Source organism: Rhineura floridana, chromosome 2 (assembly GCF_030035675.1).
Source record: "Rhineura floridana isolate rRhiFlo1 chromosome 2, rRhiFlo1.hap2, whole genome shotgun sequence".
NCBI lineage: Eukaryota > Metazoa > Chordata > Lepidosauria > Squamata > Rhineuridae > Rhineura > Rhineura floridana.
Window position 1 is genome coordinate 131,608,092 of NC_084481.1, and position 22,202 is coordinate 131,630,293.

The 22,202-nt window shown below is 40.3% G+C and overlaps 1 long non-coding RNA gene across 1 annotated transcript; it reads right to left on the reverse strand.

Annotated features, from left to right (window-relative positions):
• Positions 1-16,503: 16,503 nt before the first annotated feature.
• Positions 16,504-18,425, reverse strand: LOC133378308 (uncharacterized). Its single transcript, XR_009760946.1, has 2 exons — positions 18,346-18,425; positions 16,504-17,128 (listed from the first exon to the last, which is right to left on the reverse strand). It is a non-coding gene; the product is annotated as an uncharacterized LOC133378308 (long non-coding RNA).
• Between the last annotated feature and the right edge of the window lie 3,777 nt (positions 18,426-22,202).

Sequence of the window (22,202 nt, forward strand, 5' to 3'; positions counted from 1 at the left end):
TTTTGACAATAAACTATTATATGAGGTGTATGTATATTTACATCTCCACTGTGTGTGCCTATATGGAGTCTTTCCAACAACCCTGTGAGGTAGAGTTACCGACTACAAACCAAAGCAGCTCACAATAAGAAATAAATCTCTTTAAAGTCCAATAGTCATAAAAACACGTATAAACAGTTGTAAAACAGCTTAAAGTGGCATGATTCTGAATTTTGAGTAGGGTGAGTGAAGTTCCTTATCACTTGCAGTTCTGTGCATGCTCCGCTGTTTGAGTAAGCCCCATTAAATACATTGGGACTTGCTTCTGAGTAAACAAACATAGAATTGCACTATATATATCTTTACAGGTTCTGTAAATAATAAACATCTTTGACATGTATGCTTATGTAAATATTTCTTCATGCTATGTCTCGATAAGTATCTGATTTCACACTATGGTTGTACATCATTATTTCATCTACATTTTAAGTGTGCCCTTCTTCCTTGGAAGACCCAATGTGGTGTAGTGGTTAGAGTGTTGGACTACGACCTGGGAGACCAGGGTGTGAATCCCCACACAGCCATGAAGCTCACTGGGTGACCTTGGGCTAGTCACTGCCTCTCAGCCTCAGAGGAAGGCAATGGTAAACCACCTCTGAATACCGCTTACCATGAAAACCCTATTCATAGGGTCAGAATCGACCTGAAGGCAGTCCATTTCCATTTTTCTTCCTTGGGGTGGTCATGGTTCCCCTCTGTTGTTTTTATCCTGAGGGGCAGATTAGGCTGTGAGATGGTGAGTAGCCCATGGTCACCCAGTACACTTTATTTATTTATTTTATTTATTTATTGCACTTGTATACCGCCCCATAGCCAAAGCTCTCTGGGCAGTTTACAGCAATCAAAAACATTAAAACAAATATACAATTTAAAACACATATTTTTAAAACAATTTAAAACACAATTTTAAAATTTAAAACAATATAAAAACAATTTAAAACACAAGCTAAAATGCCTGGGAGAAGAGGAAAGTCTTGACCTGGTGCCAAAAAGATAACAGTATTGGCGCCAGGCACACCTCGTCAAGGGGATCATTCCATAATTTGGGGGCCACCACTGAGAAGGCCCTCTCCCTTGTTGCCACCCTCTGAGCTTCCCTTGGAGTAAGTACCCGGAGGAGGGCCTTTGATCTTGAATGTAGTGTACAGGTGGGTTCGTATCGGGAGAGGCGTTCCATCAGGTATTGTGGTCCCAAGCTGTGTAAGGTTTTATAGGTCAAAACCAGCACCTTGAATCGAGCTCGGAAACATACAGGCAGCCAATGCAAGCGGGCCAGAATCGGTTTTATATGTTTGGACCGTCTGGTCCCTGTTACCAATCTGGCCACTTCATTTTGCACAAGCTGCAGTTTCCGAGCCGTCTTCAAAGGCAACCCCACGTAGAGTGCATTGCAGTAATCTAATTTGGAGGTTACCAGAGCATGGACAACTGAAGCCAGGTTATCCCTGTCCAGATAGGGATGTAGTTGGGCCACCAACCGGAGTTGGTAGAAGGCACTCCGTGCCACCGAGGCTACCTGAGCTTCAAGTGACAGAGATGGTTCTAGGAGAACCCCCAAGCTACTAACCTGCTCCTTCAGGGGGAGTGCAACCCCATCCAGGACAGGTTGGACATCCACCATCTGGTCAGAAGAACCACCCACAGCAGCATCTCAGTCTTGTCTGGATTGAGCCTCAATTTATTAGCCCTCATCCAGTCCATAGTCGCAGCCAGTTCAGCACATTGACAGCCTCACCTGAAGAAGATGAAAAGGAGAAATAGAGCTGTATGTCATCAGCATACTGATGGCAACGCACTCCAAAGCTCCGGATGACCGCACCCAACAGTTTCATGTAGATGTTGAACAACATGGGGGACAGAACTGACCCCTGCAGAACCCCATACTGGAGAGTCCAGAGTGCTGAGCATTGTTCCCCAAGCACCACCTTCTGGAGGCAACCTGCCAAGTAGGAGTGGAACCACTGCAATGCAGTCCCTCCCACTCCCAACTCAGCTAGTCTCCCCAGAAGGATACCATGGTTGATGGTATCGAAAGCCGCTGAGAGATCAAGGAGAATCAACAGAGTCACTTTATAGCTTATTTCCATTTTTAAAAATTAATTAAAATGATTTACATGGAGGCAATGTTTATGAAGTAAATCTACACAATACATTTAAAGCACATCCAACTCATATTTAAAGGGCATGACTTCCCCTAAAGACCTGGAAAGAGTAGTTTCCCCCTCACATTTATAGTTCCCACCACCCTTAACAAACTACAGTTCCCAGGATTCTGTGGTGTGATTCATGTGCTTCAAATGCGTGTTGAATGTGCTTTAAATGAATGATTTGGATCTGCCCTAGGTGTGATGTGCATTCATTAGGGAATTGAAAGAACAATTTTAAAATATAATTTTTTAAACAGAGGAATGGCTGTAGCTCAGTGGTAGGGCACATGCTTTGCATGCAAAGATCCAAAATCCAATATCTAGAAAAGACTATTGCCTGGAATTCTGAAGAGCCAATGCTAGTCCATGTCTTCAGTACTGAGCTAAATGGTACCAAATAGCCTGAGTCAGTATAAGGCAGATTCCTTTGTTCCTAAAACAGGAAAGAGACCCAAGGGCCACAGTGACCCCAAATTTTCTTAATATATTTTATTTTCAACATTTATATATCGCTTTATGGTAAAAAAAAATCTCAAAGTAGTTTACAGGAGGAATTAAAACAATAAAATTATTGGCAAAACAGTTAAAGAGAGGTATTTACAAACATTCAAAAGTATAAAGCCAACAATGAGGTAAAAACAGATAAAAAACACAATAGCTTCTACATGGCTGGGTAGGTTTGCCTAAACAAAAATGTTTTTAGCAGATGCTGGAAAGAGTACAATGAAGGTATCTGCACTAAAGGATTGATTTCTTACAAGAGCAGAACAAGTACTATGTGACACCCGTAACATGGAAAGCATACCTTGAACATGTCTTGGTGGCAAATCAGCAACCATTGCAGATTTCAGAGCAGAGGTATTATGTGCTGATAGGGTGTCACTCATGTCAGCAATCATGCCACAGTATTTTGCACTAATTGCAGCCCCCTGGGTCAGGTTGTGCTGCATGGGGATTTCTGTGGCCTTGGCTAACTGGCTGCCAGGATTTTTTTAGTTTTGGTTTTTGGTTAGGAATCCTGACTGGCTGTGGGATGCTGAGTTTTCTGCCTTACTCATAGGAAGCTTGTTGTGGTTGGTATGGTATTGCATTTAGGAAATCATCACTTTCTTTTTCTATTTGCATTTCATTTACCTTTGACATCACTCCCTTACATCCATAGAAGCAACAACCGTGGTTCCATGTGGTCAACTCAACCCCCTTAAACCCACTGATGATGCACCTTGTTGATTGCATGATGGTTTGTTTCTTGCCCAATAGGGGTAAAAGAGAATTCACATACTGGGAAGTGTGCTGCAATTGTTGTTCCCAAGCTGCTGCATATGAAGGTAGATTAATCCATGTGTGTTTTCTCTCCATCAGTTATTATTCACTAGAATTGGGTTGGCTGTCAAAGTGAGTTTATAGCAGCCCACAGAGTAGACAGAAAAGGGTGGAGAATCTTCATACTCTTACTCATATCTCAGACCGCTTTCTGAAGTGTCAAATCTGCAAAGAAATTTGGAGCAGCGACATTAAAAGGTAGGGGCAGGACATTCCAGGCAGGAGGGTTGCCAACCCTGCTTGGATATGGATATCTTTGCAGAGGATGCCTAGTTAAGCTTTACCAACAGCACAATCCAAACCATATCTATTCAGAAGTAAGTCCTATTGAGGTCTATGGGGCTTGGTGAGTGTGTTTAGAATTGCAGCCTTCAGGGGTATCCATCTTTACTCCTAAGTGCTCCCATCTAACATCTCCACAATGCTAGGCTCCTTTTTCCTACAATGGCCTTCTGGTGATTGGCTTGGCTTGTGGGCATTTAAACCCTTCTTGCCAGAAGTAAGTAGTCTTGATTAAATGTTTCGTACTCAGACTCCACATTTAGCTAAGATTTCTATGTTAATTTCCAATCAGATATATGCTTTTGTTTGAATTGTATGTGCCAAGCAACTGTGGTTGATGCTTAATGTATCATGCTTATGGCATCACTCAGGCCCGCCCCTTTGTCATCACTCTGAGCCACCCCTATGACATCACTAGGGCCTGCCCCTGAAATCTGAGGGTTTGGGATGCTTGTGACCTGGCAACCCTATATCCCTCCTAGATACAGGGCATGAGCATGCTGCCAACAAGAGCCCACAACATCTTTCTCATGCACACAGGTCTCCACAGCCCAGTGACCAGGAGGTTTGCACATAGAATTGTGTTTGTCTATTGCAACAAAATAAGAAAACAAAGTGTCGTAAAAACTTAAGAAATTTATTATGGCTTGTGCTTTCATGAAATCCCATTGCAGTAGTCACGTGAGAAATATATGATGGAGCCTATGTTAGCTCCCAGTCACCTAAGGCCCTGCCCTCATCCCCACTCCCAGCCCTGTGAATGAAATTCAGGGATCCCAGCCATATAACATAGTAAAAGATACCTATGTGGAGCTGCAGCTTATTGCAGCAGCAAAGGCTCAGTGTACAAGGGGTCTAAGTTTTGATGCATCCTTTTCAGAAGAAAGATGAGGGCAATAAATACTCAAAACAGTGTAGCATATAGTCAATCTGAGTAACATGTACATGACTAATGGTCCCACTGACTAAGGTATCTGATTCATTTATGGCCCAAGATGCCTTTTTCTTGCCCAGTTCCCTTATTCCCTTCTAGCCATACCTCCTATCATACTCATTTGGTCACTTTGTAGTATCGGCTGATTATTAACCAGTCAGATATATGCTGTCAGATATACATACTGTCAGCTATACCAGTCAGATATATGCTATTAACCAGTCAGATATATGCTAAATTGTTATATGCTAAATTACAGCTTCATGACAGTACCACTGCTTTGTTTACTATACCAGGAACAATCATAGGAGTCCAAATGGACATTGGTGTTGGATCCTGTCCCATCTCTCTTGCTAGCAATCCAGCAGTGAGACTATGGGCAAGATTTAGATTCTGGGCTTTGGTGCTGTGGTAGAAGGTCTTCTGCACTGTCATCATCATGACATTTAAGGATGCCCTCATAAAATGTATGGCAATGGAAATACTGGCATTGCTTATCTTATTGGGATTTGACTTCCTTTGCAGGGAAAACACCAAACCTTTCCCTTTTAGAACCTCTGTTTTTCCTTTCTGTGACAGGACAGTGATAAAAATGGCTACTTGCTGTGGTTAATTCCTTAAAGTCTGTATAGGAAAGATAGTGCTTGGCTGGCAGTAATAACAGGTGCACAATCAATACAAAGACAGTTATACTTTAGAAACCATTCTCTGAGAGGCTCTTCTAAGCCATAGAAACAGCCTCCTATTCCCCTAGCTAGCCAGTATTCATGGTCATGATAATGTTACATTTCACCCACTTCTAAATCTAACTCATCTTTATCCGAAGGCAACAGCCCTTAATCTAAACACTTAATAAAATCTGCTGGAAGATTAAGACCAGGTTGCAAATATCTAGTGCTACACTGGGATTTAGAGGTCACAGTGAAATCATTAATATGGCCTCTATCTGTTTGAACCTTTTTGATCATTATGTATTAAATTCCTTTATAGATACATAAATCCTAAAATGAGAAGGCAGAGCCGCCCATCATACGTAGTTGCCTTTCTCTTGCCTGTTTTGCCTCAGAGTGTAACGCCCTCCAATAACTGTATGAATGAGAGATCAATATGATTTCTCTCACTTTGGAAAACAAGAGGTTTAGAAGATATATCCTTGCTAAAGCTTTTCTTTTTTGCATGATGGTATATCGCTATCATTTGATTTAGCCAGAGGACTAGTCTGAAATACAGGTTAAAAATACAGTACATAAATAAAATAAATAGTCTGGGTTAGTGGAATTTTGTTGGGAGAACAATATTTCCTTCCGTCATAGTACTATATACAACATACTGAACTTTCGAAGCCAATTGGATGGATTTTCTTTCTGTGTCTGGGATACAGACATTAGAGCAGGGAACAGAAAATGTTGGCCCTGCAGGTGCTGTTGGATTCCTCCTCCCATCATCCCTAGCCAGTATATGCAAAGGTCAGGGATCAGAGTCCAGCAACTTCTGGTCCACAGGTTCACCATCCTTGCATCAGAGACCCTTTCATCAGAGATTACATATTGCAATTTCAAGTTGACAATATGTTGCAATACTCTCCTGTGTGACCCCATATGACACTCCCCACCATGTGTTTAGGTAACTGTATGAGACATTGAATCGGTAGAAGATGGCATAGTGGGGCAGAGGCACCAACCAGACTTCCTGGCCAGTGAGTTGCTGGTGCTTACTGGGAGGGGAAAGGGCGAGTCAGTGGCGAGGTTGGCATGGTGCAAAGGTACTGGCCAAGCCAACCCAACACTCCTGCTGGCACATCTCCACTATGCTGTCCTATCTATTGCCTTGCCCCTCCTCCTCTCCCTCTGAGTAAGCAAAAGTGATAAACCTACCAGGGGAAGCATCTCTGACCCCCCATGCCATCCGCTACTGCACTGAAGTGAGATTGACAGCAACAGTGGTCAGGTTTTTTTCTGTGGTGGCACCCATTTTGTGGAGCTGTTTCATACAGGGTGCTCAGTCACCAGGCTGTTTCCTTTTATCCTTCAGAAGACTAGTTAAAACTCCCCCACCCCAAAGATTATGAGGGTGAACTGATGATTGAGTGTTTAATACTGATTTTACTGCTGAGCCTTATGTGTTTGCAGTTGAGCTAATTGTTCTGTTGTGTTTCCACCTCCCCAGGAGAGTTTCACACCCTTGGTATTTAGACAACACTATCTTAACAGCAATATAGATCTCTTATGAAGGAAGTGTCTGTGGAGGCTGGTGGTTCCGATGTCAGTGGGACAGTGAATTCACTCTGAGTTTTAGTCTGACCTTTCAAAGACCTGTCAAAGGTGCTGAAAGTTTGGGCTAAACCCCAGAGCAGATTCACTGCCCCACTGACATTGAAGCCATCAGTCTCCACTGCGAAGTGTCCCCGTCTCCTTTGCTGTGGATTCACAGGTATCACACTTACAAATAACAGTAAAAAAGACTTGATAAAAGGTCTTTATAAAAACAAATTTAGTTCAAAATATCAAACAATATTTACATAATAGCAAGATATGGTATCATAGCACATAGCTTAAAAACTACAGTTGTATCAAAAGAAACACAAACACATTTCAAAAGCTTTCTTAAGACTCTTAGGGAGCTTCCCTTTCTTTAAAAGTATAACACAAAATGACCTCACTGAGCTGCCCCAATAGAGAAGAGAAGGAGGTAGTAGCAAGTAGTTGTCCTGACCCAAAGAGTCAGGGAGGTTCTGGTGGGGGAACCTAACTAAGGCTGCAATGGAATACGTGTCTACTCAGAAGTAAGCTTCATTGGGTTCAATGGGACTTACTCCCAGGTAAAATCCCAGGTATTGGATTGCAGCCTTAATGGATAAAATCCATTTAGATTTATACCATCCCAGATGCTCCAGTATGTGACAGTTAATCAAGCTCTCTTTCATCTTGTTGAAAAGCCCTGATATGGGAACAGTATCTTTCCAGCATATTCCTTTTAAACTTCAAAATAAAACTTTCAACTTCAGGTCATAATTAAAACCCCTTCCTTTAATTTCTAGATCAGTGTCATCTTTATGTGAGCCAGATGTTTTGTTCTCCTGAATTTAGGCAGACAAAAGTTCAGCTTTGCTTACCATTTAGATTAACAAAGGCAGGTTAACAGAGCAGCCTTGAATATAGTAAAATCATGAGTCAAACAATGAAGGCATCTACTAGGATCAGAACAATTTCATTCTATATGTTCATTCATTTCTAACATAGCACTGCACACTAACAATATTTTACTAGCTAATCAGCTAGACTTCTTTTGTACCATATATAGTTTTCCTAAGTTTAGGAATGTGCTAGAAGAGTATGTAGGCAAAACTAACCTCACTTGATGGCTCTAAAGCTCTGACTTAACAGAAATAACTCATAGCTAAAAGGATAGTGAAAAAGGTTGGGGGGGAAACCATGGCATTATTTGTTTTGAAGTAGACTCTAGACCAAGGAAGCCTATGGCATAACAAATGTGCTAGTCTTTAAGATGCCACAAACCTCTTGGTTGTTTTAAAATGCTTTTGTGTTTTGATGTGTTGCAAACTGCCTTGTAAGGGCTGGTTCACACTGGAGCTATGCATCAAATTAAAGATGCAGCTTTTGCCATCGCGATAGATTATCAAGCTTCACATTCCTACCTTCCAATCCACTGTTTTCCATTCACACTGAAGGGAAAGGATCAATCATGCAACTTCCTAATGACCACTCCCTCTTAAGGTCAAAATTTCATTTCCTCTGGTTATCTTTGCAAACAAACATGCTCAATATGTTCCAGAGTAAGTTTCATAAAAAAAGAAAAAACCCTGAAGTGCGATTATTTGTATTTTCACAATCCAGCTGAAACACAAATATTAGTTTGAACAGTGTTATGCTTTTTTGCACAGGTTACGAGGGAAAAGAAAAATAAAGCACTGTTTGCAGCAGGCTTGCAGAATGGGAGCCAGCAGGAAATGACATGAAGAAAGGGGAGAGGAGGGAGTGGGCATGGAGAGGGGAATGATTGACACACCCACCTAAAAGCATCAGATCAAAGAGTCTGCAAGCCCTAGAGATACAGACTTTTTCCCTTCCCTTTTCAGATTAGAATTGGATTGATAGCTGCTGATTGTCTGAAACGTCATGTGACCCATGCAAATTAAATGGGGATGCAAATAGTACCAATCTCACAGTAAGTCACCATGTGAACGAGCCTTAAGTCCTCTCAAGAGCAGAGAAGTTGGTAAAAAGAAAACCTATCAGCAGAAATATTTGATAACCTTCTTGCTATGCCCACCTACAACAGTCCAAGACTATGAGACTTTGAAGGCAATGAAAAGACAAAGCTTGAGCACATGATGAATATCATGTTTCTTAATAGGAAATCCTAAAAAAAAAAATTAAACAATTTTTTCTACTAAAAACATGGCACCCTTCCAGGGAATAGCTCTGTTTTCTCCATTATCCTTTTCTCACTCTTTCCACTGTACTTAAACTTTACAACTTACACTAAAATCTGCAGTGAGCAGTTGCCTCCTCAAAGGTTCTGAGTTTTATTCATTATTAGAAGCACCTAACCCTGTTCTTGTCGTGTCACAGCCTATACACAATTCAGAAGAGGCAACAGTGATTGCAATGTATGCGTGTTGTAGCAAGATCAACCTTGCCTGTCACTTCAGTTTTTACTGGGAGGAACCGGTCAGGAGACAGTTGGAAGGGCATGGTTCACGCTAGATTTAACAAAACACTAATTAAATCTTGATAAAGCAAGATAAAATTTCAAAAAAGTGAATTTCAAGAATATTTGTTGTGGCCATCTTCTGTACCTCAGAGTAGCTATTGCAATGTTGTCATCCAGGTTAATCATCTTTCTGTGGGGAAAGCAAAGAGATTTGTATATCAGCTTGCCAGCAAAGCCCACTAGATCTGTCACAAACTCTCAGCCTAACCTTACCTCACAGGTTTGTTTTATTTATTAAATCCACATCCCTTCCTTTCTCCCAAAGGAGCCCATTTTGAGGATAATATGGAAAGAGGGAGAACCTGTAAGCTACCTGGAGCTCTTTGGAGGAAAGGTGGGATGGATGGATGGACGGACGGACAGACGGGCGGGTGGGCGGGCGGGCGGGCGGGCATGCATACCTGGTTTTCAGGCCCATTCAATTGTTTAAACCAGGAGTGGGTAACCGCCAGCTGGGGAACTTAATCAGGTCTGCAAGCAGTTTTTTTTCTGTGACCCTCCCCACAAACCACCACCAATTTTGGCAGTGGTGGGAAAAAACCTAAAAAGCTAGTGACCTGATGGGATGCAAGTTGCCCGTCCCTAGTCAACAAAACAATCTTTTATTAGGGTCTGAACAGATAGTTAAGGAGTGGGACTGTATGTCTTATACATGTGTGGTGTGCGTGCATGTGTAATAGAGAGAGGAGTGCACCCACCCACCACTGACATGTGGTCCCCAGAGGGTTGGCCAAAAATGTTACCCTCCCAAATAACAATTGTCACTCAGTAATCCTTTTCAGATCTTTAAAGTAGGGGGAATGTGTGGGGGAGAGGCAGCATCATGCCCCGAAATGAATGTGTGGGGGACACACACTGCCTGACAGCAGGCTCCTTGTCCAATGTACATGTGCCCATTTGAATTTGTTGAATACATATGCACAAGGACTGTCTACACTTGCTTTAATGAAAGAATAGAATGGTGGAGTCTGGTACCACCCCTCCACCCACTGTTTATTCTTTGGTTTGACTAAAGTTTAGGGCTGGTGAACCTCAGGCCCAGAGGCCAATTATCTTGCCCTCAGAACTTTCCACAGCCACACCCCTCACTGACACTGCATTGCACCCCAAATGTTTTTGCTTGGCTGGAATGTGTCCTTGAAATCTGCAATTGCCTCTTACTTGTGTGGATTGGGGACAGAGAAAAGCATGGGTAGAAACGAGCCTACTGTAGAAGGGTAAAATTTACACTTGTTGCTCTGCCTACTTTTATCTCTGGCTACATCCATATACTGACCGGCCCTCAGAAAGGAATGGGGCCCTTGGGCTGAAAAAGGTTCAACGCCCCTGAGCTAGTGTATAGAGCTAATAAGTTGGCAAGAAATACAGATGCTCCTGAAGAGTAATGGCATATTGTTTGGAACATGAAGTGTGTGGGGAGGAGCTGTTTCTCTCTGACCCTCAGAAATGGTGCCTCTGAAGACTGGTTTTTATGAAAAGACCTTTTGGAAAAGGAAGGTAACACTGAATGAGCTCCTTGAGTATTACATATGACACAAGACAGAAATTAATGCACACCCATTTCCTCCCCCACCAAAAAATCTCCCCATACCTTCACAGGGTTTCTTGCGTCAATGGAGAGCTAAGCTTTGTTTTTTCTGAAATTGTTTAGGAAGTGAACTAGTCTTAGCCACCCTTAGTGGTTTATAACTCAGATTGTAGTATATATCAGTTATGGACACATTGACAGTCTGGTGATTTAATTGATGGAGTTGACAAGGACAGTTATTACCCTGTGTTGTGACAGCTGTTTTTGATATCAGAAATTTGTTAGCTTTCTTCCTGGGGGCTGTTGGATGAATGGTTGAGTGACTCAAATGAGAGCCTTTTGTGTTTTCACACACATACTGTCGGTGCCCTCCCCTTGCCCTCACGCTCAACATCTGTTGATAAACTAAACTCTACATAAAACATACACATTTGTGATATCAGTAAGCCAGGAACATGCCAGACTCCCATTATAAAACAATCTACTGTCTCACCTGACAAACTGCTGGAGGGCTCAAAAAGCTAATTTATGACTACAAAAGTTAGTACCTTTTAGTAATGGCCTTCCATGTGTCCTTCAAATTCCACTGTTTTCCCTTCATCTGAAGTTTTGTGGACTTCTTCATGTAGTTAGAAAGTGCAAAACAATTCTATTATAATTGACCAATCCTCACTCTGAAGCATTTTGAATATTATGTAAAAAGCTGCTCAACAAAATTAAAGAACTTTCCTTGATCTTGAGCTTAATCTTGCTAAAGTATGTATTTTTTGTGATTTCTTCATAAACTATAGAGGAAAGTGTTTCTTTTAGAGACCCCCACTGGGTTTCCAAAGTATTGTATCCAGTATAGGGAGTTCTGACTTTGAATTTGTTTACATGTGATGCTTTTCATAAGACCGCCTTACTTCCCTGGGCCTAGCATCCATACCTTATCTAAAAAATGTGACTTTTTTTATACCTCACAGGATGTGTAGTTGTTTTAGAGAAGTTATATCAGACTGAGCACATGCCCAAAGGTTTCCTGTCACAGATAACTTAGTGAATTTCTGTCCTAGACAGGGCTAGTACATATGACCAGTGAACACAGGGACAGCCACACTGTTGGCCTTTATTGCAGTTTGTGATGAAGGAGCTATGTGAAGGTTTGCTGACATACACTGGCCACTTTCATATGCCATTCCTTCACTCACTTCTGGAAGATTTATGGTAGTTTAGCCAAGCATAATCTAGCCCTGTGGTAGAATACTTAACATTACCACTTCATCACAAAGAAATTGCATTCTACTCCCCGTTTCTGGAGATCAGACAGCCATGCGCACTGCCATGGTCTTAATCATAGGCTAGAAACATACTTGACAATTGATATGGAGGATTTATGACTGGTCATCCAATTTATTTATTTTACTTTAAGGAGCCACAAAAGGCTCTGATTTTGATCCCAGTGGTGGTGCTTGTGAGGGGTTTCCTCTGCTGTCTTATCTCATTTGCCCCACTGGAAAATAATACTTATATTGTGTCTCTGTTTCCCCCATCAGCAGCACTAGCACTTTTGGGGTGGGGGTAGAGAAAAGCTTAAAGATTCTTTCATGAGGGTCAGATCAAAATCAGAGTTCCCACATCCCACGGCTACTATAAAGTTGTTTTTTAAAAAAACCAGCAGATCTGATCACAGTTCCCCTATATCATACCTGTTTTAGCCATTAGTTTCTGTATTTCAATTTATATTTCAGCTAGTTCTGTCTGCATACATTCTGAAGTTAGTAAGTCTAAATTTCAGAAACCATTGTCTGAAGACTGAAACAAGTTTTTGTATGTAGGTTTTATGATGTGATTGTGTTCACACCATGCCTTCAAAGCACATTCCCACCCACCCCCAAAATCATAGAAACTATACTTTACCCCTCACAGAACTACAATTCCCAGCACCCTTAACAAACTACAGTTCCCAGGATTCTCTTGGGAGAAGGAATGAATTTTGGTGTCCCCCCCCCCGCCAAGTAAACCAACAGTGCAAAAACCTCTGTTGCCATTAATTAACACTGGGATGGGGGTGAAGGTTAAATGCACCCATCCTCAGCTAAATCTTAGTTACTTTGCTCTGAAACCTCTCACAGTGCTGATTTGCTGTGGATGGAAAGAAGTGATTGACTGGATTCAGTATGGTCAACCCTTCACCAGATTGCACCCACACTAATAGTGGGTTGTTGATACTATGTGAATAGTTGATACTATAAGAACCTTCAGTTTCCACAACTGACCCTGGAAAAGCACAAGGATAACAGCATATCTACAGCTTTTTATTGCTTACATGCTGTATACATACATACTGTATCAGAGCCAAAGATGACACACATTATTGGGTTGTTGCACATCCAAATTAATGCTTGTGTTGTATTGGTCAGAAGATCAAGTTTAATTCCCCCATGGTTGTAGTATTGATAATCACAGCTAATTAATGTCTATGCATTAAAGCGATTTATCTGCAGGACGAATCTAGAGATTTTCTATAATATAAATAAAAAAATAAATAATGTTGAAGAAGAGGAGCAAGATAGCATGCCGTGTCACGTAATAGGGATGTAAAGGCAGGATCCTATTCTTTTAGAGACTGAGGAATTGTCGCACTGCCAGAAGAAAGTACAGAGTTCCATCAGAAATGTTTGCTTTTCATTTGGTAACCAGAAACATATATACGGATGATGTAATTAGGGATCAAAGACAATTGCAAATATTGAATAAAATTAAATGGCAGCCAGCTGAACTTTTAATGCTTAATCATGGAAGCCTATAGCTATATTAACACTATCAAAATTCCCTGTGGTTGAGCCGCTTTGGGGGCCATATATCTGAATGAGACATTGATATTCTGTTTCTGTATTCTATTCTAGTTCCAGAGTATTACACTACCTTGGAAGACACAGTGGCCTTTTATAGTGAAGAGGTCTAGAATACCTGAGGTTTGGGTAACAGAGAATCCTGCTGCATATAAACCTTTGGCTTGATGACACAGTATTTTGTTCCACTATTAAAAATGTAACATCATTCACAAGTTTCATATGATGGATTGTTTGCCCTCAAAATGCATGCAGTAGAGCAGTGGTTCCTAAACCTTTTCCCCCATGGAGCACTTGAAAATTGCTGAGGGTCTTGGTGGACCACTGAATGACTTTTCTGCAATTGCAATGCACTGTGCTAGGTGCTGCATGCTTTTTAATTGTCTTCTGATTACTTCTTTTATTTATTATATTCTATTTTATATTACAATTTGCATTCCATAGAATTCAAATTGTAATACAATAAAATGCAATGTACGAAAGAAAAGAAGCAATACAAATACAAAATAAAATTGAATATTTAATATGAACATGCCATGGACCACCTGAATGAAGTTTGCAAACCACTGGTGGGTCACAGACCACAGTTTGGGAACCTCTGCAATAGAGGGATCTATAATTATTTCCATTTTAATCTGGTATCCTTACATAGATACACAGAATGGTATATTTTTTATATATCTTTGGAAAGTACATACAGATTTATTCAGATTCAGGTCTGCCCTGCAGCCAATTTCTCTAGAATTGCCACAAGTCAGTGAAATGAATCCCTATTTTTTCTGTTATGAGAGATGGGGAACTGGGTCTGAGACAGTAATTTATCAAGCACCTGCCTCTACCAGGCACATGTGCTATTGAGCTTGAGCTCAAGCTACAACTTTCATGTCAAATCTACTATATATTGTTTTATAATACATTTGTTTGGTGTAGTACTAGCTGTAAACTAAGTTTCTAGTTCAAATTTGCCTCTGCTGTTAACCAGCTAGGTGGTCTTAGGAAACAAACATCATTTAGTCTTAGCACCTATATGCAATATGGGACTAATAATATTGACCTGCCTTTCAGGGTTATTGCATGGACAACTTAGATAATTTGTGTGAAGTGCTTTGAAAATTCTGAAGAGCTAAATAATACCAAGAATTATGATGATGATGATGATGATTTTATCCTATACATGCTACATAAAATGCAAGTGAAGAACTATAGAAGGTGATTGTTATTTAAAAAAGGGCAACTAGAGATCCGTGCACTCTGAGAATGCCTAGGAATACTTTACTGCAGACTTGAAATATCTATCTGGATTTTAAGAGAGAGAGGCCAAGAGAGAGAACATAATTTCAAAATCCTTAGCTTATTTTTAATTTATAGTCCTTGGGGGGGAAAAGAGTGGATAGCCCAATCATTTATATGCCTGGGCAAAAGCAATACATCTATATAAAAATACAGTGATATATTTCTGTTGCTAGTTTAATGTGCTGCTCTGTGCCCTGCATGTTCTGATTCATTGGAGAGCAGCAATCATGTCGACAGGAGCTGTTCTTCAGTTCCCATCAGCGACAACTAAAGGCCAATTCAAGGTTGTGGTGGGGTCATGAATCTAGCATAGTCACTGATAGAACAATTTCCTTTCCACATGACACTGTCAGAGGGACACACCAGGAATATACAGTAAGAACAGTTGTTGGTATCTACATCATTTTCCTCTTTGCTTGTCTACCACCCCCATCCCTTTCTCTTCTATGAATCCAGGGTGGCCTTGGGAAAACAGACTTGGTAGGAAACTGGACTCATCCTGATAGCTAGAGTTTGCAAGGGTTTCCAACTTTTTTTAAAAAAACCCACCCCTGCTCTTGTGCCCTTAAGAGCAGCATGAGATGCATACATCAGTTGCTAATATTTACTTCCATGCCAAGAAAAGCTTCACCTGCTGATTCCTTCAAATAAACTGCTATCAAAGGCACAGGAGCAGAACATATATTTTTTCTGGTTAGTTGGCAATGTTACAGTTCCAGAAGCAATACCCCAATATGTGAAGTCATGATTTGATCAGAAATAGAATCACATCAGCATTTTGCATTGAGAAACTGCTGCACTACCAGCATGATCTAAAGCTCCCAGAGTCAATACAATGATGATCATTTCTTTACACCTCCATGGAGGGTAGAAAAATATATTGCACAAATGCTGAACAAGGCAGAATTAATAAAGAACAATGCATTCTTTTCTGTGGGGTTTTGCTTTCTTTCAGCTTGCTTGTATAATGCTTCTATTTCAGCTTGCTTATTTTAGGAGTGTGAATAAACATTCCTGACTCCATGGCCTGTCTTTGCTGATCTGCACTGAGGTACCATGTAAGGAGAAACCTGCTAGATAAGACCAAAAGTCCAACTAATCTAACATTCTGTTTCCTACAATGGCCAATGAGCTGAAAACAAAGGCAACAGCCATCTTCCATTTGCTGTTCCTCAGCAACTGGCATTCAGTGGTATATTGTCCCTGATTCTGGAGGTTCAAATTCATTATTATTTTTCATCTTCCATAAATTTGTCTAATCTCCTTTTAAACATAAGCAAAAAAAAAGGGAGCGGTTAAAATATGCAAAAGTAATTTATAAATGAAAAAAAGCATACATATACTTATTGCAGACTAATGGGACATGAAATATAACACAAATACAAATAATTGGTTTTCTGTATTGTTTCATTTAATAATTTACAGAGCAATCCAATTCAGGGGAAGTCATCGTAAGTTGAGCTGGCGTAAAGTTCCGCTACATCCAATTGCATTCAGGAGCCTCTGGGTTGGCTGAACACTGGCTCAGCCAGGAGCTGTGTGCATGGACCAGAAAGAAAAAGTCTGGTCTCCCAAATACCCCTACTGGGGAGTAAGCCCTTCCATTGACTTCTATTGCAATTATTTTCCCAGTGTAACTTTTGCCTGGATTGGGAGCTGCAGGAGCTCTCCAAACACAAGTTGGATATGGCCAAAGTCTCCTCAGCCCCTCCCTTGGCACACCTCTGACATGCCCCCTTTTCTGGTCTTATGGGGGTTCCACGTGTGCCAGACTTGGCTGAGGTGGCTGGATCCCAGCTGAGTTGGGCTGGCCAGCTGAGCCCTGGCTGAGGGACATGTGCTGGCATAGCCCAGCTCAGGTGGGACCCAGCCGGCTTAGCTGGAGATCCCCTGTATCCAACTCCCCTCAGCCAGGCGTAAATGCAAGTTTCATTGTGCACTTAATCCATTTGCAGACAGCTGTTGGACATTTCAAATGTGTTCGTCACTCTTTCGGATAAGCTCTAAAACTTCCCTGAAATCAGAAATAAAAATAGGAATTGACAATAGTTAAATATTAATCACATTCAGTAAAAGAGAAAGCAAAATAGACTCTTGTAATTTCAAGCAATTTTGGTGAACCTGGTGGAAGAGGAGGACTTACCTGTAATTGTTATTTATTTATTTATTTACAAATATATTTGTATACTGCCATTTCATTAAAAACATCAAAGTGGTTTACAAGTTAAAAAAACCACCACCATACAATGAAAACATTAAAAATACAATAAAAACAAAGGTCAACTATTGCAAAAAGACAACTTCTTGATTGCCTGCATACGCCTGGCCGAACAGAAACAGCAGGTGATTAAAAGTTAAAACAGAAGGCGCCTGCTGAATCTCTGTTACAATACAGTACAATAAATGTATTACAGTCATAGACCAGCAAGGCTGAATCTCTGTTGACAGAGCACTCCAGAGAACTGGGCTGATGACACTGAATGCTCAATTTTGTGTTTTGATGTTAAACGAGCCTCACCAACTTGGGGGGAGACCAAGGCCGTTCCTGCAGATGATCTCAGTGATCAAGCTGGGATATATTTACCTGTTAATCTGAACCACACAATGCAATTTCATCTGTCTCTTGTTACATGGATGCTGTCCAGATAATGTTTGATTGTAAATAAAGAATACAGTATAGAAATGAATCTATTATCATTTGTGACATTGACAATTTGTTTGTTACATTGTATGTTACATTACTTTGCAATGTGTTTGTTGTATGAATGATACACTACTTTTGTAAACTTGTAATTAGCCCTTGGGGTTTTGTTTATAAAAGGCCTGTCTCTTATCTTTTTTATGTTAATCCCTTTTCAAAGCCATCAAAGTGCAGAGGTGAGAGGTCTATGAAGAGTTTTTAATGTGGATAATTTTTTTCTTTCATGAGCAGAGTTTCACTGAAAGGAGGTAAGGCCACCTGGTGAATTCATGGTAGAGATGAGGTTTGATGTGAAATTCAACAACAGAAAGTGGCTAGCATGTAAAACTGGGCGAATAGGAGGAAGGAAAACCAAAATGCTAGAAAAATAAGTATTTATTTCTAATCCAAGCTCAATGCATTTCAGCCTTTGTATATTTAGGCCTTCATCAGGGGCTGTAGATAAAAAGGCAGGGACAAATTTACTTCCATGAGCATATAAAATAAAATAATGCATGTAAAATCTATCTATAAACAATCTTTTCACTTACAATAAGGGCTGGCAAGAAGTATCTTCCAATAAGCAAACTGCTTTCATAGATGCAAACGCCTCAGAAAAGAGTTAACTAGGCCTGTACATATATATATACCGAAGAACATAAAGACCGTAAAACCACTTAAGAATTACTTGATCACAGACAGCTGAAGGTAGAGACCATGTAAGGGAACCTGGATATCTTCTGAATTTCATAAAAGAGGAAGAAATTCTAGCTCCTCATTAAGGCCACTAGGACCCTTAGTGGACCACTTTATCAGCAGTCATCATTCCATTGCCGATTTCAAGTTTTTGGTTTTAGAAAAAATAGAAAAAATAAATGGGGAAAGTAATCAGGTGTTACTAAGGAGAGAGATGTCATGGATTCTGGATTTAAAAACGATGACCCCTAGTGGCCTTAATGAGGAGCTAGAATGTCTTCCTCTTTTATGAAATTCAGAAGATATCAAAGTACCTCACATGCATTGTTTCAATAGCCTTTCCATAAGGTAGATCATATGATGAGAGGCAGGGGTGATGGTGCTTAGGCTGAGAGGCTGACCTGAAGCCAGATAGTGAGTTTATGGCAGCAGCAAAATTTGGATCAAGACACTTGGCTTTAAATTAAAAGCAAAGAAGGAAAAAACTTCAAATGGTTCAGAGTAGACAAATGCATTCAATGACATGTTTGGCTTACCATTACCTTAAGATTATTTTATAGTTGTGTTTATTTTCTCTGTAGCTCCTTGTTCACTCCCTGTACTCTGGCCCATGTTGACATATTAAAGTAAAAGCATGGTCAGAACAAAGTTGCTGTTGGAAGAGTGTGGTGCTTCTTCTTCTGCTTTCCAGAGGGGTATGCAGAGCCTTGTGGCACCTTAAAAATTAAATATGTTAGTCTTTGAGGTGCCCAAAGACTCTTGATTATTTTTGCTGCTGTTGCTGCTGCTTTGGTTCCTTTGTATGAATATCAAGTTACCAGCTGCATGATAAATCTTTTGTCTTTGCAGCTTCCTGTATGGCCTCTCCAGCAGGAATGGGCTAGCATTCCACCCAATTCAGATTTGATACTGAATTTTCCATTAATTCACTTACTTGCTATTGTTGAGGATTGGATTTTTATGTAGTGATTTTCTGCTGCTAATTTATCTGGTGATAAATTCACAAACAGCTAGGTAATCTTGCCAATTAATCCAACTGAAAAGTCAAAGGAACTTACCTTCAGTAATGGGCAGAAATATTTCTTCCTTCCAAAGTAAAAAATCCAAAACATCTAATCAGCAAATTTCTGGCACTTTAGTTTTTTACTGGGATTATCTACAACTGCTCCTAGCTAGTCCTTTATATCAGGACAACTGAAGTCTGTCTTAGCAGTGCTGCTGTCCATGCAGGAGAAACTGCTGTGTTTTGTGGCTGGAAACCCATAACTTCAAATACGCAGAGAAACATTTGTACGTTGATAAAAGCCTCTCCAGGATAGGGTATTGCAGAAGCCTTCTGAAGCATGGAGAGAAAACTTTCTTTTTCAAGTGCTACATTATAGGAGCTGTCTGCAATCATCATTGTCACTGAACATGATCAAACTCTGGGTATGATTTGTGGGCAGTTGGATAGCATAACTCATAAAACTTTGTGTATCTGAATGATCAGATGAAAAAGGCAATGTTAAAGCAGCTGCACATAGGCCATCAGCAGGCACCGAAAGAGGGACCTTCTTTGTTAGCAGCTATACAAACGGAACTAAAGCTGTAGGTTCAAAACCCGTTTTAATACCCCCACCTTAAAGGCTTCAAAGCCTTCTTGTGAGCCTATCAACCATCACTAGAGAGAATCCACACCATCACATTGCAATGTGCTTTGTAAGTTCACCTAGTATGAACTGAAGTTTCCTGCCCTGTGAAGAGAAAGGATTATGAGCTTTTCTGTAACTCCTAAAATGTTATGCCAGTACTCTAAACCTCAGATGGCTTCAGATGTTACAACCAAAGGGGAAGACAGGTGACATATGTGTTTATTCTCCATGTTTTACGTGTAATGACCTAACAAGCAATTTGGGTATCCCATTCCCTCATAGTTATTTACACATGGCCATGGACTCATTTCCACATCTGCTTGTGCCACTGGATGGTAGCAACCCAAGTCACCCATTGGGAATTAAGTGGATGACATTGTTTGCCAAAACTTAATAGGTTCAGAGATCTGACCATGTACGGAGGTGAACAGAAGGTGACTTCTGGCATGGCAGGAGGTAGAAAGTCAGGACAAGGAGCAGGAAACAGAATGAGAAAGTGGATGAGGTTGAGCAAGAAAGAAGGAAAAATGGGAGGTAAGGGTCAAGAACAGAAGAGAATTATGGTGGAAACATAAGAGCTGGGACCTTGAACATGATGTAGGAAATAAGAGGAAGCCAGAAAGGACGTGACAGGATGATAGTGCAAATCATTTTGAATTGGCTACATAGAAAGTGGGAAATGCTTAACTGGTTTGTGTGCTGGGTTTTAAAACTGTGTTTCTGAGACCCTTTACTCCAGAGAAGCCTCAAAATGACATAAATCTGCATCTGGATTGAATTGTTTTATGACAGAGATTGCATTTTTTCAGGCTTTTCCGAATAATTACATGGATTTCTCTTTGAATGCAGTGGTACTGTTCAAGATTAAACGATTGCTACCTTAATCCCATCAATGATTTATGGAAGCCTGACATCTCTGATGAACGAACACAATTGTTTTTTACTAAACATACAAATGTTCAGGTTTTAGATGGGAATATCTTACAAATTGGTTACTGAATAGCTGATCAGTGAAGCTACCACAGCATTATCCAGAAGCGTAACAGACCACAGGCATTTGGCAGACATTTAGGTTTTAAGAGAACAGTGCTCATCTCTGTGTTTTAGAAGGCAGAATAAATTTAAAGTGCTGCTTCTTATTGATTTATGTTCTTTATACTGGACATGGCTTTTTATTAAAGAAAGCAGATATTCAATAGTGTTAACTAGTAATGGGAATTGACTTTTCACTAATTGCACAGAGGCTGGCATTAATACACTTTAATAGAACCTGGGGCTTGTCTACTCCTGATCAATTCTGAAGGTGGGGTTTTGTTTTGTTTTTGCAACTTGCTGTGGTCAAAGATTCCAGCAATAAAATTGTGGGAGATATTTTTCACTTCTTTTTTAAAAAATCCATTTAATAGGACAAGGGCCATTACTTGATGGAATAAGCTAATTAATGCAGAAGCTTCATTTCATGCCTTGACTCTTGATGGATCATTATTTCCATATGGTACACCATGCTGGCCTTTATCTTTTTGCATGATAAAATTTTGGCTGTATGCCTATGCACATACCTACATTGTAATCAATGGGTCTTAGTTAGCTGTATGCTGGAGTGCATTCTATGGCCACAATCCAGCAAATCAGCCCCGTATTCTGAAGTGAGGCTCTATCTCCTATTGCTGGCAATGAGAGCTTTATCTGCACATGGAATTTGTCATGGAACGATGCACCACAGTCCATGTGTTTTAATCTGATTTCTCAAAAAAGAGTGGTCAGGACTGGAGGCATGCTAGCATTAGTCTTCAAATTATTGTATATTTTGTTTCATGTTGCTATGTGTAGAGTCACTGTACATGTTTCTACTCCTGATTGATGTATCATTTTTACATGATACTTTAAAATTGTTTTGAAGGCTGATTCATGCAACTATTTACAGGAACATGCACTAACTTTTACAGAGGATTTGCTTGTACTAAACTCATCTTGTAATTGGTTGAACATACATCCATATCAACATGTCCCAATAAATTATTATTATTATTTCCATTTATAGACTGCTTACTATCTAAAAGATCTCAAAGCGGTTTACAATA